Here is a 17,138-nt window from a genome sequence, read left to right as displayed (position 1 = left end):
ATTCAAGACTTGAGAATACAGTGATATGTGACATTGCTCTTATGTTTAAATCCAATGGTTGACCTATTATATAAGTACCTATCAGAATAATTTATTTTTTGGAAATTCTTTATTTTTGTTGACCCATGAGGTCCATTTTATAACATAAAGGGAACATACAACAAGGTAATGTACATTTAGAATACATAATCCAAAGGCAAATGTACAGAAAAAACAATAAGTACATTGTTATATAATGGCATACTGAATGAAAAAGAGGGAATAACGACAAGGGAACACGAATCTCTAAAGTGTGGATGGAGCTAAGCTCCCAGACAAGAGAATGAAGAAAGAAGGGGAGAGCGGAAAGAAGAAGGAGAGGGGGGGGGACCCTCCACAGAATCCCACAGACCAGGGTGTTATTGCGGCCGATTAAAAGGATGCGGTTCTCAGATGATGTCTTTATAGAAGTTCGAATCCTGAAAAACCATCCATTGGGCCCAAGTTTGGCAGAACCTGGAGCTTGAGTCGTGGATAACGGATGTCAAGTCCTCCATATGCATGATGTCGTTAACCTGTGAAACCCAGAGGGATAGTGTTGGGGGAGATGGATCCTTCCATCTTAGTGGGATGCAATGACGAGCTGCCATCACTAGAAAGTGAAGCAGGGAACACTTATACTTGTTCGCTGGAATGTCGCAATGATGAAGAAGGAAAAGGGCCGCATCCATAGTTACATTTGTATTTGTAACTTCCATTATCACCCTCTTTACACCTTCCCAAAATGGGGTAAGGAGAGGACATGACCAGAAGGTGTGGAGGAGGGTACCACTGTCTTGCCCACATCTCCAGCACATAGGGGACACTGTGGGGAAGATGTTATGTAGGCGGGCTGGGGTCCTATACCAACGTGAGAGTAGTTTGAAGCTTGCCTCTTGGTATCTTGAGCAGATGGAGGTTTTTTGAGCCATAAGGAATATACGCTGCCCTTGTGCGGGGGAGAAGGATATCCCCAGGTCCTCTTCCCATTTTGACATGTATGTAGGAGTGGGCATATCTGGGGGGTCCATGAGAATTCTGTAAATAGCGGACAATGTATGTCTAATCGGGTCAGAGCCTGTGCAGAGGGTCTCTAGTGGAGTTTTTTCCTCCTGGTAGGACCTAGGGGATGGGATAGACGTCAAAAAGTGTCGCAGCTGCAGCGCACGCCATTGTCCCAACGGAGGGAGATCAGCAATCTGGGCCAGGTCTGCAACAGAAAGCCATTCACCATCCTTTAAGAACCGATCTGCACGATACCATCCCAAGGATTGCCATATACGGAAAATTGGGTCCGTCAAGCCAGTGGGAAAGGATGGATTGCCCAGTATCGGAAACATAGAGGAAGGGAGTGGCAAGCAAGATGCCCTTACCGAGGGGAGAGAACAGCATACTAGTGTTGGGACTATAGTAGGGTGATGATGGAGATGTCTGAGTTGGCTACGGTGCAGCCATGGAAGGGCCGATATTGGAATAGAGTAAAAACTCTGCTACAAAGACACCCAAGACTTAACGGTCGCATGTCTGCACCAATCAACTACCCGAGCAAGATGAGATGCAATGTAGTAAGTGCGGACATCAGGTAATGATAGACCCCCCCGATGCCCTAGATCGGCATAATAACGTGCGGGACAGACGTGGAGTCTTACCATTCCATACAAACTTAATCTGAAGAGAATTGACCGTCTTAAAGAACTGTGTTGGGATGGCTATGGGAAGGGTTTGAAATAAATATAGTAGCCTAGGGAGAGCATTCATTTTGAAGATGTTACAACGGCCCAACCAAGTAAAGGTACCTTTGGCCCATCTGGCACAATCTGCCTTAAGCTCAGCAAGGAGTGGAGGAAAATTTAGTTGGAAGAGATCTCTCAGGTCTGCTGTTAAGCGAACCCCAAGGTATTTCAACGCTGTTGGGTTCCATTTAAAACTGAAAGATTGTTTTAAGGTTGTGGAAAGATGAGGTGAAAGAGAGATGTTCAGGGCCTCGGACTTAGAGAAATTAATTTTAAAGTTGGATAAACTTGAAAACCGTTGGAATTCCCGCATGAGATTAGGAAGGGAGACAGTTGGATTGGTCAGGAAAAATAGCAGATCGTCTGCATAGGCCGCCACCTTGTTAGTTGAGGTATTCGTTTCTAGTCCCTTCACATCCGTGTTTGCACGTATATGGCGTAAAAGGGGTTCTAGTGTCAATATAAATATCAAGGGTGAGAGGGGGCAACCCTGTCTGGTGCCGTTGTGTATAGCAAATTCGTCTGAGAGAAGGCCATTTACTCGAACTCGGGCGGATGGGCATGAATATAGCGACATTATCCATCCCAGCATATGTGATCCAAGGCCCAGACGTGAGAGGGTTTCTTCCATAAAGGTCCAGTTAACTCTATCAAACGCTTTTTCCGCATCTGTAGATAAAAGCATAAGAGGTATATTGGAGATTTTGGCCTTGTGGATCAGATTGATGGCTCTAGTTGTGTTGTCTTGTAAATCCGTCTGGACCAGGTGCCTTTCCTGTTCTGGAGTGTTTTAAAGCGTATGAGAGTTCTTGTGTGGTAAGTGGTTCTTCCAGGCTAGTAATGTGATCTTCCGATAAGGCAGGTAGACCAGAATCCGCGATATATTTAGAAATTTTAGACCTGAATTCACTGGATGTCACAGACGGATTGGTAGAGTCAGTATTATATAGGGCAGTGTCAGGATTCTGTTGTTGTACTGCAAAATTACCACTAGTGGCCGCTGTTTTACACTTTGAAGAATTGTGCTGCACCTTTACTCCTTACCACTGGAGGCTGCTGTTTTGCCCTTAAACTTGCCCTTAACCAAGATGGCAAATGTTGCATCGTGTGAACCATCTTGTTTCCTGTTTGGGCCTACTTCAGACCACATGGAATACCAAACAGTGCTTGAGTATTGTGTCTTGTTCCAGTCTCCTGCTCCTGAGAACTGTCTTTGCCAGACTGTTCCTACTTCCTTGCTGCTACTACTACTACTCGTGTTCCACCCGCCAAGCACTGTTCCTGGGGACGTCTCACCGGGTTCTGCACTGTGCTCCGCTCGCTACTTCTGACCATAGGATTCCAGCAGTGTTCGCCAGTATCGTAACAGGCAGCGTAGAAATCCCGGAATGCGGAAGCTATGTCCAACGGCAAACGATGCCGTGTTTGTGAGGGGGATACTATGGAGGGTATGTAATTCTGGGTTTGTTGGGTCCGCAAGGCTCTAGCCAGAGACCTACTACTTTTGTTGCCATATTCGTAGTAATGACGTTTACATCTAGAAAGCGTAGCCTTTGCTCGAGCCATCAATAAGGTTCGCAGTTCCTCTCTTTTACGGAGGAGGGCAGTCCTACACTCCGGGTCATGGGAACGTTTATGTGCGATCTCAAGTACTTCAGTTTCAGACAGCAAGCGGACCGTGGCCACCGCCCTTTCTTTTTTCCGACGTGCACCATGTTTAATAAATATACCCCTGATCACGCATTTATGCGCCTCCCAGATAATGCGAGGGTTAATGGTCTCTGTGGCATTAGTTGCGAAGTAGTCAGCTATATTACGTTGGATATCAGCAGTAACCACTGAATCCGAGAGAAGCGTTGGGTTCAGTTTCCACTGAGATTGGCGGTATAGAGGGGAATGTAGAGAGAGGGTCAAGGTGACTAATGCATGGTCTGAAAAGGAAATCGAGTCAATGTCGGCCGCGCGTATAGAATGTAGCGAGTGATGTTTGACGAAAAAAAGATCAATTCTGGAATATTTGTCGTGTACTGCGGAGTAAAAGGAAAAGTCCCTATCTGCTGGGTGTAGGAGACGCCATGTGTCCACTAATTGGTGTTCGTGAAATGATTTCATAATGCGGCGCAGATGTGCCCTCGAGAATGAAGAAGAACCTACGGACGTGTCTAGTGCGGGATCCAACGCAACATTGAAATCCCCTCCCAGGACAATGGTACCCTCCCCAAACTCCTCCAGGGCATTCAGAAAGCCAACAAGGGCTGTGCATTGACCAGAGTTGGGTAGGTAAAAAGAGGCAAAAGTGTATACTTGAGAGTCAATAACTCCTTTGATCAAGAGCATTCGTCCCACTTCATCACTGCGAGACCCCCTGAACTCCCAAGGAAGAGATCTAGAGATCAAAATGCTTGTCCCCCTGGATTTCGTGTCCGGAGAAAGACTATGATATGCATTGGGGAACCATGCGTTAGAGAGTTTAAAAGGTTTTTGCTGACATAGGTGCGTCTCTTGGAGGAACGCCACCTGTATATTTTTGCCTTTCAGCAAATGGAAAAGTATGGATCGTTTTCCAGGGCTGTGTAACCCCTTGACATTTATTGAGCCAATAGTCAGGTCCGTTTGTGTATGCTGCGACATATCTGTCCTGGGCTGCGGTGGAGGGGGAGAGGGAGGGGAAAGCAAAGTAAAGGGCAAGAGGAGGACAGATAAAGATAGGAGAGAAAGAGAATAAGACGATACACAAGAAAGAGGCCCGCAGGCCGACTCCTATACGGTGTAAAAACCTGTAAAGGAAGGTTGTTAAATTTGTGGGGACCTGGAAAACCACCGCATACATAATCATCAAACAGTAAACCATTTCTTCCATCGCCTACCATTGGGGAGGCGACGGAGGCACAATCAATGATAGAACCGACGTGTATCTCTCAGCTACTACTAGCCAAGGGAGGTTAACCCAAAACCTGTGCTAATAGCCATGACCTCTGATGAACAACCTATAGCGACGCCACACCCTTCTATTTAAAGAGGCTCTGTCACCAGATTTTGCAACCCCTATCTGCTATTGCAGCAGATAGGCGCTGCAATGTAGATTACAGTAACGTTTTTATTTTTAAAAAACGAGCATTTTTGGCCAAGTTATGACCATTTTTGTAGTTATGCAAATGAGGCTTGCAAAAGTCCAAGTGGGTGTGTTTAAAAGTAAAAGTCCAAGTGGGCGTGTATTAGGTGCGTACATCGGGGCGTTTTTAATACTTTTACTAGCTGGGCGCTCTGAAGAGAAGTAACATCCTCTTCTCTTCAGAACGCCCAGCTTCTGACAGTGCAGATCTGTGACGTCACTCACAGGTCCTGCATCGTGACGGCCACATCGGCACCAGAGGCTACAGTTGATTCTGCAGCAGCATCAGCGTTTGCAGGTAAGATCGACTTACCTGCAAACGCTGATGCTGCTGCAGAATCAACTGTAGCCTCTGGTGCCCATGTGGCCGTCACGATGCAGGACCTGTGAGTGACGTCACAGATCTGCACTGTCAGAAGCTGGGCGTTCTGAAGAGAAGAGGATGTTACTTCTCTTCAGAGCGCCCAGCTAGTAAAAGTATTAAAAACGCCCCGATGTACGCACCTAATACACGCCCACTTGGACTTTTACTTTTAAACACACCCACTTGGACTTTTGCAAGCCTCATTTGCATAACTACAAAAATGGTCATAACTTGGCCAAAAATGCTCGTTTTTTAAAAATAAAAACGTTACTGTAATCTACATTGCAGCGCCTATCTGCTGCAATAGCATATAGGGGTTGCAAAATCTGGTGACAGAGCCTCTTTAAGTATACAAGGCTGCTATAACCGACTATCAACCAGAAATTCGACCTCTTAACTGCTAAGAGGATTTGAAAATTTAACACGCAACTGATGTAAGCCCGGCAAACATCGCATTTTAAAATTATCAGAGATACCGACTAACAGAATCATATGGAACTCCCCATATCCCGCATTGCAAACCTTTGTCTAATATATATATAACCAGCAAAAGGGTGTGGGTGGGGGAGGTACCAGTAGGCTAAATGCCTCCAGCGCTGCAGGTGATAGCTCATCCTCTAAACAACTTCGGACCCACACACCTCATGTGGCGGTCTATAATTGACTTTTAAACTAATACGGTATAAGCAGCACGTATTTCCTGAGGGCTAAGTGAAGGCCCCTTGCGGCCATTCTATCTATACACGAAACCTGAGTATCCTATGAAAAAACTGGGCAAAACACTTAGTTGCAAAAGAGCCCTTCTAGATAACCATCAAAACATTATGTGAGCAAAATAACATTTGACGACCTTAAGTCCCTTGAGCAGCAATGCTGCCGGCGGCCTAGCAAAACATTGACAAATAAAAGGATATTAGCAGGAAAGTCCTCTTTAAGCCTCAGGCGGGACCCGGCGGGAGAGGTCGATTAACGGCAAATGTGGTGCACCCGGGATGGATCTGCTTCGTATGGGCTGGTTAGTCCTGTTGAGGCGACGACGTTGAGGTTGTTCAATTCTGTCCAGGGCTAGCCAATCCGGGACTGGGAACGGCTCGATCTGAAGAAATCGAAATAGGCCCTCAAGATCCGAGGAGTGGCGCAGGAGATAGAAGCCAGAGTTGTTCTTCACGACAACATGGAACGGGTGTCCCCATCTATAAGTGGCGCCTGCGGAGTTGATTTTTTCAAGCAGAGGATGTAGGAGCCGTCTCATATAGAGTGTCCGTGGGGAGACATCAGGGTATATAGTAACCGTACTTCCTTCAACTGAGACCGGTCCATGTGACCATGCCCCCCGGATAATTGCATCTTTGTCGGTATAATAGTGAAGGCGACATAACACGTCGCGAGGAGAGGACAAATCGAGCGGGCCTGGGCGCGAAACTCTGTGAATTCGATCTAGGAGAAAAGTCGCTTCTGATGGTCGGTTAGTGAGCTTGTTGAATATAATAGATACTCTAGACACCAGCTCATCTCGTGGGCCGAGGTCTGGAAGGCCCTTCAGACGTACATTGTTTCTGCGTCCTCTGTTCTCCTGATCATCTAATTGAAGCGCCAAGGATTGTAAATGTGTTCTAGTATCCGTGGCAGCTTTTTCCAACGCAGTTACTCTAGAGTCAATGGCCGACACAGTATTCTCAGATGTAAGCGCCCTAGAATCTAGTCTGACCACATCCTGACGCAGGTCAGCTATGTCTTGCTGATGTGCCTGCTCAACCCTGGACACCAAAGAGTCAAGATCCTGTCGGGTGGGGAGGGCTTGTATCATCTCCCTCAGTAGTTGTAGGTCAGCATGTAAGCCCGATGGCCCAGCCTGAACTTCAGGGGCATATGTGTGTGGTATAATGGCGGGCAAATCTCTCACTGATGACATGTTGAGGGGAGAGACAAGGCTTACCGCATCCTGAGTGCTGCAGCAGGGAGGACTCGTATCAGCAGTCGTGGCCGCTTGTGCTAACTGCAACAGGGGAGCAGGAGGAGAAGGAGCCAGAGTGTCTGAGGCCGGATGTGGCGGCAATGCGTCCGCCATTGCTGCTCGTTCGTCCGCGGCCGATTGTGAGGAGGAAAGAAAGCGATCCATGCTCTTGCAACGGCCAGAGGAGCGAGGTAAGGACCGGGAAGTTCCAGGGCAGGTTCCCCTTCGTTTTCCTGGCATCGCCTGCCGGTTTTACCCGGGAAAGATGGCTGGTATTCAGCTGCTAGTGCGGAGCTCCCCCAAAACGCGTGCTCACGGCTCCATAGCTAAGCCACGCCCCCCATCAGAATAATTTATGACTCTCAGAAGAAACACTGAGCATGAGAGAATTGGCTAGAATCTTATCAGCGTACTCACCATTTTGGCGTGCATTTTAAATGGTTAACTGGTTATAACTAGAAATAGTTTTTAAGTGATTGCATTAAAAGTTATGTTTTATTTATATCAGACTTTTCCACTGTGAATAAAATCATATGGAAGTCCATTAATAGTGACCCTCGACATTTTCATGGTAAAGACCTTTAATTGCATTATGTGAAAGTGGCATTCCAAAGGTCACACTTTGGCGTACATTTGGCCTATAGAAAACAATAAGATACTTCACAGACACAATAAAATGTTTTCAAAAGGAAAGCAAGAAAACCTGGTGTGAAAGGGGCCTGGGCATTGATTTAGGGCTGAGTAGAGTCTGATCGTAGTGTCTGCCCCCATGATCACTACATTATCTCACACATCTACAGTTGTGGGTTATTCTTCCAGCATTTAAATACATATATGTGATGAAGTAGTATTAACATTATATTAAGGAATTGCTCCTTGACATATTTGTGAAGGTCCATCAAGGGCTAACCTAAATTTAGCATCCAAAAAATAGCAAATTGGATGGCAGATCAATTTTATTTTTTAAAAATGTTACCATTTAATTTAATTAAAACATTGGGCAGTTGCTTGAAAAATTTAAAACTTGATATTCAAGAGCCAGAGGCATACACATGCCACATACAATGTAGATCATTTCATCATGTGGATAGATGGCAGCTCCAGGACCTCTTAGTCACTTCTCATTAATCCATTTCGTTTGAGCTTTCACATCGGTGGCTGGACTCTGAAAAGGGAACTGTGTCATGTGTTGCATCCTGTATTTAACAAAAAAAAGACCAACAGGAAGTGCCGGGATTGGTAGCCAGAAAAAAGGACTGTTTTTAGAGAGAGGAAACTAAAGACATTAAAAAGGCATGACGCGGGTGTACATAGTTATAATGAAAACCATGAACAGGCACTGAAAGAAACTTCCAGCAGGAAGAAGGAATCACAGACGAGAGCTGAGGGAAAAAACCTAAATGGATGAATAAGGCTTTTTAATGATCTGCCTCCCAGTTCCAGCTGCTCCTGTCGCTCCTCAAGCCCTGTGCAGGTAATGTAGACTAAAGTTCTCTTCTTCTCAGACCCCCTATCTCTAATATCTCAGCTCTGACTTGTAGACAGGGCAGCTGCCCTCTGCCCAGAAGGTGACGGACATGATAACACACTCCCCGTACCCATCTGCTGGCTGCCTCACAAAGTGTCCACAGACCTTTTTATCATATTCCTTGTCTAGTACTCAATTTCCATACTATGGATATAAAGCCGTTAATATATGTGTAATGGATATGGATGTTACTAGAACTACCTTACTTGGACACATTTATCATCTAATGTTCCCTTTAGGGCTCATGCACCCAGCCGTATTACAGCTTCATATATTTCTTTGGAGAAGGCTTTCCTGATCATATACGACAGGATATAATTCCGTCCTTGACACAAAATATAAGATTCCTGCACGGAGACGTAATACAGCCATGTGCACTGAGCCTTACTAGATGGTTCGATCTTAATTAAGCAAAAACATTTAGGAACCCTGAATTTATTCCTCTCACAGGCCAAGATCACATATATGGGAAGCCCGGACTAGTGGAGAATAGCATCACTAGAGCTACTGTGTTTGTGGGGGCCGTTTATTTTTATTTAAAAAAAACAAAACTATTCTATGACGTGTTACCAGAACTATTTCTATAGAAAACTGCATCTTTACTACCACATGTAAGGGTATGTTCACACGAGGGCGTCCGTAACGGCTGAAATTACGGGGATGTTTCAGCCTGAAAACATCCCCGTAATTTCAGCCGTAACGGCATGTGCAGGCGCTTGAACGCCGCATCCATTACGGACGTAATTGGCGCTGCTATTCATTGGAGTCAATGAATAACGGCTCCAATTACGGCCAAAGAAGTGACAGGTCACTTCTTTGACGCGGGCGTCTATTTACGCGCCGTCATTTGACAGTGGCGTGTAAATTACGCCTCGTGTGAACAGACAAACGTCTGCCCATTGCTTTCAATGGGCAGATGTTTGTCAGCGCTATTGAGGCGCTATTTTCGGACGTAATTCGGGGCAAAAACGCCCGAATTACGTCCGTAATTAGTGCGTGTGAACATACCCTAAGGCCTCCTTTGCACAGGGTTCATGTCTAGCTTCTAAAACCGCATGGAAAAACACTAGCGTTTTTTAAATGTAACATGCAGTTTTTGCAGCGTTTTTACATGCATTTTGGTGTTTTTTTTTTCATTTTGTGTCGTTTGGAAATACATTTTTTCCTGCCTCTTTTGAAGTTCTATAACAAAGCTTATGGAGAAACATCCACCAACACTAAGCCTAAAAGACCCTGCTTAAAAAAAAAATGGGCCACTGACCCCAAAAATACAAACAAAACACCAAAAAACAAAATGCTGTGTATGTAGGCTCTCTCTTTTTTTTTTTTTTTTTTTTTACTATAGACTTTAGACTAACATCTGGCAGCAGCGTTTTTGGGAAAAACCCAATGCACAAAAAAATGAAGCTAAAATCGCCACTGAAAATGTGTCAAAATGATGTACGTGATTTAAAAATAAAAAAAATAAAAGTATCACATAGCATTGAAACAGAAGTAATGAAGGCAGATAATTATTTGTCTATTTTAAGCAACGGGCATCAAAAACATGTCTGTTATGTATAATAGAAAAACCAATGATCACCAGAAAAGCAAAGCCCTGACCCGCTGTGAAAATCATATAAATGGTGCAATTGTTATATTGCATTCGCTAATCTTGTTTGTTTTAAAATATATTGATTTTTGTCATAGCATTTCAAATATCGCCTCATGTTATTTAACTGTATTTTTTTATTTGCTTTATGTATAACAAAATAGCATTGAAATAAGGACTGATGCAGACTACCATAATAAGACTCCATACAACCTCAGAGTTGTACAGAGCGTATATGCCCCCATAGCAGTCTACTGTATCTCCGTATGCCTATCATTTCATATGGAGGTTTTTCTGTCAGATTCCATTGAATTTGAGAGCATTGGACGCCGTCTAATGCTGTCAAAATTATTGGATGCCGTATTACAGAAATATTCTCAGTGCCGCGAGGAGGCACCATTAAGTGGTATACTGAGAGTCCTATGTCTCCTAGTGTACTCCTGCCCTGAGTGCCACATATCCACATTTTCAGGTGCTGAATGACAGACAAGGACTGAATGTACTAGTTAAAGTGTAGACATATTTGTAACTATTGATGTTTCCTTTCATTTAAGAATAGACTTTGGCTTTTGTATTTTATGGTCTTTGTCTTAGCCTGTTGGCAAACAATGGAAAAATAGGCGTTAAATAAGGATTACTCTAAAGCAATAATATTCTAGGCCATTGGTTAACGTAGACAGATTTAGTCGGAATATTTAAATAGTAATTCTCCAATAATGTTATTGTCTGAACAGCCCCACATAGCAGCAAGCTTGTTCCTATAATAAGTCGCAGGACTAAAGGAAATGTTACTTTCCTCACCATTGCCCTGCGAGATAGTAGACTGTCATAAAACAGACTATCTGCTGACAGCTGGAAAGGGAAGCCCTTGGGAATTCGGATAGCCCTTGGTTACCCTGCTTTGCTACAGGGTTTCTCCTACTACTAAAAGGAGTTTTGTTAACATGAATACTATATAAGCAAATGTGAATATTCACTGTCATGTATGTTCACTAAAGGTGCTCGCACTGTGAGTAAATGAAATGTGGAATAAAGAAAGGAATACGTAGTGATCACAGTCTCAAACTAAATTTAGTGTTTTAATCCATCTGTATTCTAATGTCCATTCATCACAGTTAAATAAAAGAAAGAATGTACATTGACTATTACGGTTCATTCACATGTCCTGGTATCGCCAGAGAATAAAAGAAAACACGGAAAAAAACGTATATAAGACAAGTCATCTGACATTGTGTGACCAAACTTATGAAAATCCCATCGGTATCCTGCTATACCGCCGTGAAATATATTGGGGGTCATGCATCAATGCAACAACAGCACTTCCCTGGCATATGACCTTGTTCACACAACGGAATTCTAACGCTGATTTCGATGCGTTTTCTGTGTGTCTAAATCAGCATGAATTTCGTCAGTAGCAAGGCTACCATTGATGTCAATAGGAAATTGCTCTGTTGTTCAGACAGGGTAGAATTTTCAACGAGCGGAAAAGCATACAGCCTCGCTAAAAAAAAAAAAAAGTGACAGGTCACTTCTTGACGAGATTTCTTCTGCATATTCCGCAATGAAAACAGCGTTGGAAGCCACAAGCAGATTATCCCCATTGAATTGGGGATAATCTGCATGCGTAAAACACGGCAGGAATCTGAGGGTCAGTCTCGGATTTCTGCCACGGAATATTGGCAGAATACAAGCCAGATTTTTCCCTTGGAAAATCCGTCATGTGAACATACCTTTAAAGAGAACCTTTCACCTGCCCATACATGGACAGGTGAGTGCAGCATGTAATAGGGAGGGTTGTACAAACACTGTCTCACAATACATTTTTTTCCTATCCTCCGTTATTTAGATATCGGTGCCGTTATGTTTGGCACCCGATATTTAAACGACCCCCTGAACTCGCTTTCACTCACTCACTCATTCACGCTCTCACTCACTCTTCAGCTCTCGACAGACAAGGACAAGACTGTGTGATCTCTCGCGAGAGATCACACCGTCTTTGTTCAGCCTGCCTGCCGAGAGCTGAAGAGTGAGAGCATGTACGCGCATGCTCACAAAACTACAAGCTGCGCGTGCGCGCGCACACTCTCCTCTCTCCAGCTCTTGTTTTGACAATGTCCGTAGCTGATTGGACAGTGTCACAGCAATGTTACACGCCCCCTTGTCAATTACACGCCCCCTTTGACAGTTAAGGGGGTTATTTAAATATCGGGGCCCAAATATAACGGCACTGATATCTAAATAACTGAGGAGGATAGGAAAAAATTTTAAACTCCCGCAGGGTTTGTGAAGCCCTGCCCATTACATGTTGCACTCAGCTGCAGATGAAAGGTTCTCTTTAACTGTAGTAAAAAAAAGGGTCTTCGAAAACTGGTTTGTGTAAAAAAAATGGGGCATGGTTTTTCGACCACTGATTTCCTAAACATTTTCTTTTTAGAAGAGTGGTGGGGTACACCTGGTACAACCTAACATTATTGAGTATCGTGTGCTGTATTCCCCAGCAGGTGTACACTGTGTTGGAGAATACAGGACATGGTAGACTAGTTCTTTAGATTGGCACAAGGTTCACTAGTATATAAATGTGCCTCACTGTATGGTTGCATTGAGAAATAAGTTTGATCTGCAATTTTAAATGCGTCTTTGCATACTAATATCCTACAGTATGCTATATTATTCCAATTAGCTAGGCCTCACAGCTCCTTTATTCATATAGTTATATGTCCTGACCAACAATTCTTGACTTTAAAGGTTCAAATACTTCAGTCAGCTTACCTGAATAAAACTCAGACAACTGTTGTGGTGAAAGGCCATAGCAGCCATATTTATTAACATTTTCAATCAAATATGCCAATTCAGCATAATCATAAATATATAAGTATAACATATAAATATCCAATAAACAAATAATAACATAATGGCATATGTCAAAATATGGGAGGGAGGAAGAGCTCCTAGAAGGCAGTCTTCAAAACAAATTTTACCCTTGGCCGTCCATACCTGACCCAAAGGCACCGTATATAATTTGTAAACTGCTCCTGGGGACTCCATCCCCCCAGGAACTCCACCTGGTGTATTTTACACCAATCTGATGCCCGCCCCTTTTCGTGCACCTTACCATCAATTTTCTGCCTCCAAGGAACCCCTTCTCCCCGCAACACAAAACAACCGCTGCCATGACAAGAACGCTCCAAGCCCTAAAAGAAAAAAGATGTTAGCACAATAAAATAATCAATAAATACAATTCCAAGGACGGGAGGGCGGGAACTTATCCCTCTGTGCGCCAAACTGCCTCACTTCCTCATTTAAAGAAAACCTTTCACCTCCCCAAACATGTGCAGCTGAGTGCAGCATGTTATAGGAAAGGCTTCACAAACCCTGTCTCATGTAAAATTATTTTTCTAACTCCCTCCGTTATTATATTTGGCGCCCGATATGTAAAGAAGCCCCTGAACAGTCAAAGGGGCGTTTCTAACTAACTAAAAGGCAAGGGGGCGTGATGTCTCCGCTCTGCGTCAAAGAAGTGCATGTCACTTCTTTGGACATTTTTGGAGCCGTTTGTCATTGACTCCATTGAAAAACAGCTCCAATTACATCCGTAAAAGACGCCGCGAAAAACGCGAGTACATGCAAAAACTTCTGAAATTCAGGAGCTGTTTTCGCCTGAAAACAGCTCCGTAATTTCAGACGTATTTTGTTAAGACATGTGAACATACCCTAATACTGTCATTTAAGGAGATGAATATCAACAACAGACTTGCGTAAGACTGACACATATGGGAATTATTGTAGATTAGACAGCAATGCAGGCCAGTGATACACCCAATGTTCAGATGTAAGCTCTTTCATGCTGTAAATATTTTAGGGAATGAATTTTCCACAGTATCTCTTCACCACAGAAAACATAGTACATTGCTGGCAGTATAATAGCTTTCACATGTTTTACATTTTCATTTTAGAGTGTGAGGCTGGTTTCATACGTGGCATATTTTTTCTGCTGCGGATTTGTCGCAGCGAATCTGCTGCTAAATCCATTTAAATTCTGCATCTGTTACATGCAGATTTTGCAGCGCATTCGCTGCAGCGGAAAAGTACGCTACGTGATTATCAAGCCTAAACCCCACTATATTGAAAGTTGTGGAATCTCCTGTAAAAATTGTAAAGATTGAAATTCTGCGGACTTTGGATGTGGAAAATCCAGCGGTATAGATGTGCAAATGTTGGTGCAGATTCGGGGCAATTACGGAACGAATCTGCACCAACATTTGCATATTTGACAGATAATTCAGTTGTTGCAGATATCACAGCGGACTTGCCACAGATTTCATTTTTTGCACTGCAAAGGCTGAAATCCGTAGTCAAACTCTGCTTCTTCTCCGCAACATAATGTGCATGCTGCGGAGGGAAAATTCTGCACCGCAGCCTATGGTTCGCACAGTTATTTTCCGCAACATCTGAACTAAGTTTCCTAACAATGTATAGAAGCAAATGTAAAAAACGGCTGCTGCAGAATTCCACTGCGGACTGACTGCAGCGGAATTCAACAGCAATTCCGCCACGCCTGAATGTGGCCTAATAGATGCAGATTTTGCAGCGGATTAGCTGTGGCCAAATCTGTGGTGGAAAAGTATGCCACGTATGAATCAAGCCTAAGGTACATCTACTTAGTTGCAGTGGGCAGGGCCGCCATCAGGGGGGTATTACTGGTACTCCCGTCAGGGGCCCGGCCACATGGATGTAGAAAAGGGGCCCGCCGGGCTGCCGTCGCCCCCCCCCCCTCGGACTGTTGCCCCCCCACCCTCGCAATGCTCACGGGCCCCCCCTTGCAAAGCTCACGGGCCCCCCCTCGCAACGCCCGCGGCACCCCCCTAGCGACCCCCCCTAGCAACACTCGCGGCAGCCCCTGCATACCTGTTGTAGCTTCACTGGAGGGGAAGATGCAGCATGTGCTGAAGCTGCGTGTGGAGATCCCGCCCCCCAGCCAGCTCCTCTACACTGCCGACCGGACCTGCAGGCTGGTGAGTATTTTCCCCTATCCTTCCTGCTTCCCATCCCCCTGACCCCATTTGTAGATTGTATAAAGTTGGTTAAAAAGTTTTTTGGTATTTTTTCGTTTTCCTAGCGTTTTTTGCCGCGATTTTCGTAATCGCGGCAAAAATGGCGCAGTTTTGCCGCGATTATATAAAAATCGCGGCAAAACCGCGTGATTTGTGCCGCAATTACGAAAATTGCATAAAAAAAAGATATAAAACATGAAAAGTGCTGTTAGGATATATTCTCACAGTGCGGTCAAGTCACGTTTTTGCAAAAATTGTGGCAAAAAAATGGGATTTCACCGCACTGTGTAACTAGACTAAGGCCTTATTCAGACGGCCGCATTCGGTCCGTGACATACGGAGCGTGTATCGGCTGTATCTCACAGGCTGACCACAATTCATGGAGCCGGACTCCTAGCATCATAGTTATCAGTGTCGCAAAACTCGGCAAAAACGGCCCGAGAACGCCTCCCATTGATTTCAATGGGAGGCGTTGGCGTCTTTTTCCCGCGAGCAGTAAAACTGCCTCGCGGGAAAAATAAGCGACATGCCCTATCTTCGTGCGCTTCCGCCTCTGACCTCCCATTGACTTCAATGGTAGGCAGAGAAAGCGTATTTCGCGCTGTTTTATGCCCGCGGCACTCAATGGCCGCGGGCGAAAAACGGCGCGAAAATCTGCCTCAAAGTTCCAAACGGAATTTTGAGGCAGATATTCCTCCCCCAAAATACTCCGTGTGAACATAGCCTAATGATGCTTTCAGTACGGGACCAGGGACAGTATTCCCACGGGAAGGGAGGGACTATGATCATAGATAACTGTGATGCTAGAAACCCGGCTCCCTGAACTGTGGTCGGTCCGGGAAATATGGCCGATACACGCTCCGTATATCACAGACCGAACATGGACATCTGAATAAGCCACTTACTTGTAGGGATGTCACAATACCAGAATTTGGACTTCGATACCGATACTTCGTTTAGTATTGCAATTTCGATACTTTTGGCAACAGTAATAAAAAACAAAATTCTTCCGTTTTCTGATGTGAGGCGCGACGTGTGATGAATTTTGAACGCGCCTCACATTAAAAGTAATCCCATCATGTTTCTCAGTCATAATTGGTTAATGTGTGAGGTACATGATGGGGTTAATTACTATTAATGTGAGGAACATGGAGGTTAAATTCATCGCACCTCGCGCCTCACATTAATAAGTGAATGAAAGCCGTGTTTATTTCATTTTTTTACAGCGTACACATCATAAATGATGCAAAAAAATTGTTGTGCGTTCCATTACTGAATGTGTATATTTTATGTATTGAGACTTATTTTAATGTTTATTGTAAAAAAGGTGAATGTGTATTTTTTTTAAAATTTTAACAATACTTTGTTTTTACTTTATTTTTAAACTTTAATGTACTGACATAGATCAGATATACGCCAGTACATTAGCCTGTGGACGGATAGTACACAGGCAGTTGTTAGGACATACTTGGGTATGTCCTAACAACATGAAATATGGTAAGACAGCCCTGGGGTCCGTCAATAGACCCTGAGCTGTCTGCCCATATATGGTATGGCCCTCGATCGCGTCACAGGAATTCCCTGTGACGCGATCCAGGGGCATCCCCCAGCTCATTTTCTCCTGAATGCTGCAGTCAGCTTTGATCGCAGCATTCAGGGGAATAACGGCGGAGATGAGAGGTTTCTCTGATCTCTGCCGTTATAGAGCGGGGCTGCGGCTGTGTAATACAGCCATTGCCCCGCTCCTGACAGGAAGTGCGCGCGCAAAACGGACACGTTCGTGTGAA

General features: G+C 44.3%; 1 protein-coding gene across 2 annotated transcripts in view; it reads left to right on the top strand.

The window, feature by feature from the left end:
- Positions 1-8,377: 8,377 nt before the first annotated feature.
- Positions 8,378-17,138, top strand: part of ACVRL1 (activin A receptor like type 1) — an 81,681-nt gene continuing 72,920 nt past the window's right edge. Inside the window, exon 1 of one of the 2 annotated variants that reach the window (XM_075852238.1) lies at positions 8,378-8,655. The gene's annotated coding sequence lies outside the window, so the exon portion shown is untranslated. Of the gene's footprint in view, positions 8,656-15,222; positions 15,313-17,138 lie in introns of those variants that run through there. The other variant, XM_075852239.1, reaches the window with a different exon arrangement.

The sequence above is a fragment of the Rhinoderma darwinii genome, chromosome 2 (genome assembly GCF_050947455.1).
Source record: "Rhinoderma darwinii isolate aRhiDar2 chromosome 2, aRhiDar2.hap1, whole genome shotgun sequence".
In the NCBI taxonomy this organism is placed as follows: Eukaryota; Metazoa; Chordata; class Amphibia; order Anura; family Rhinodermatidae; genus Rhinoderma; species Rhinoderma darwinii.
The sequence above is the reverse complement of the archived record's forward strand: the minus strand, read 5'-3'. Positions and strand labels throughout refer to the sequence as shown.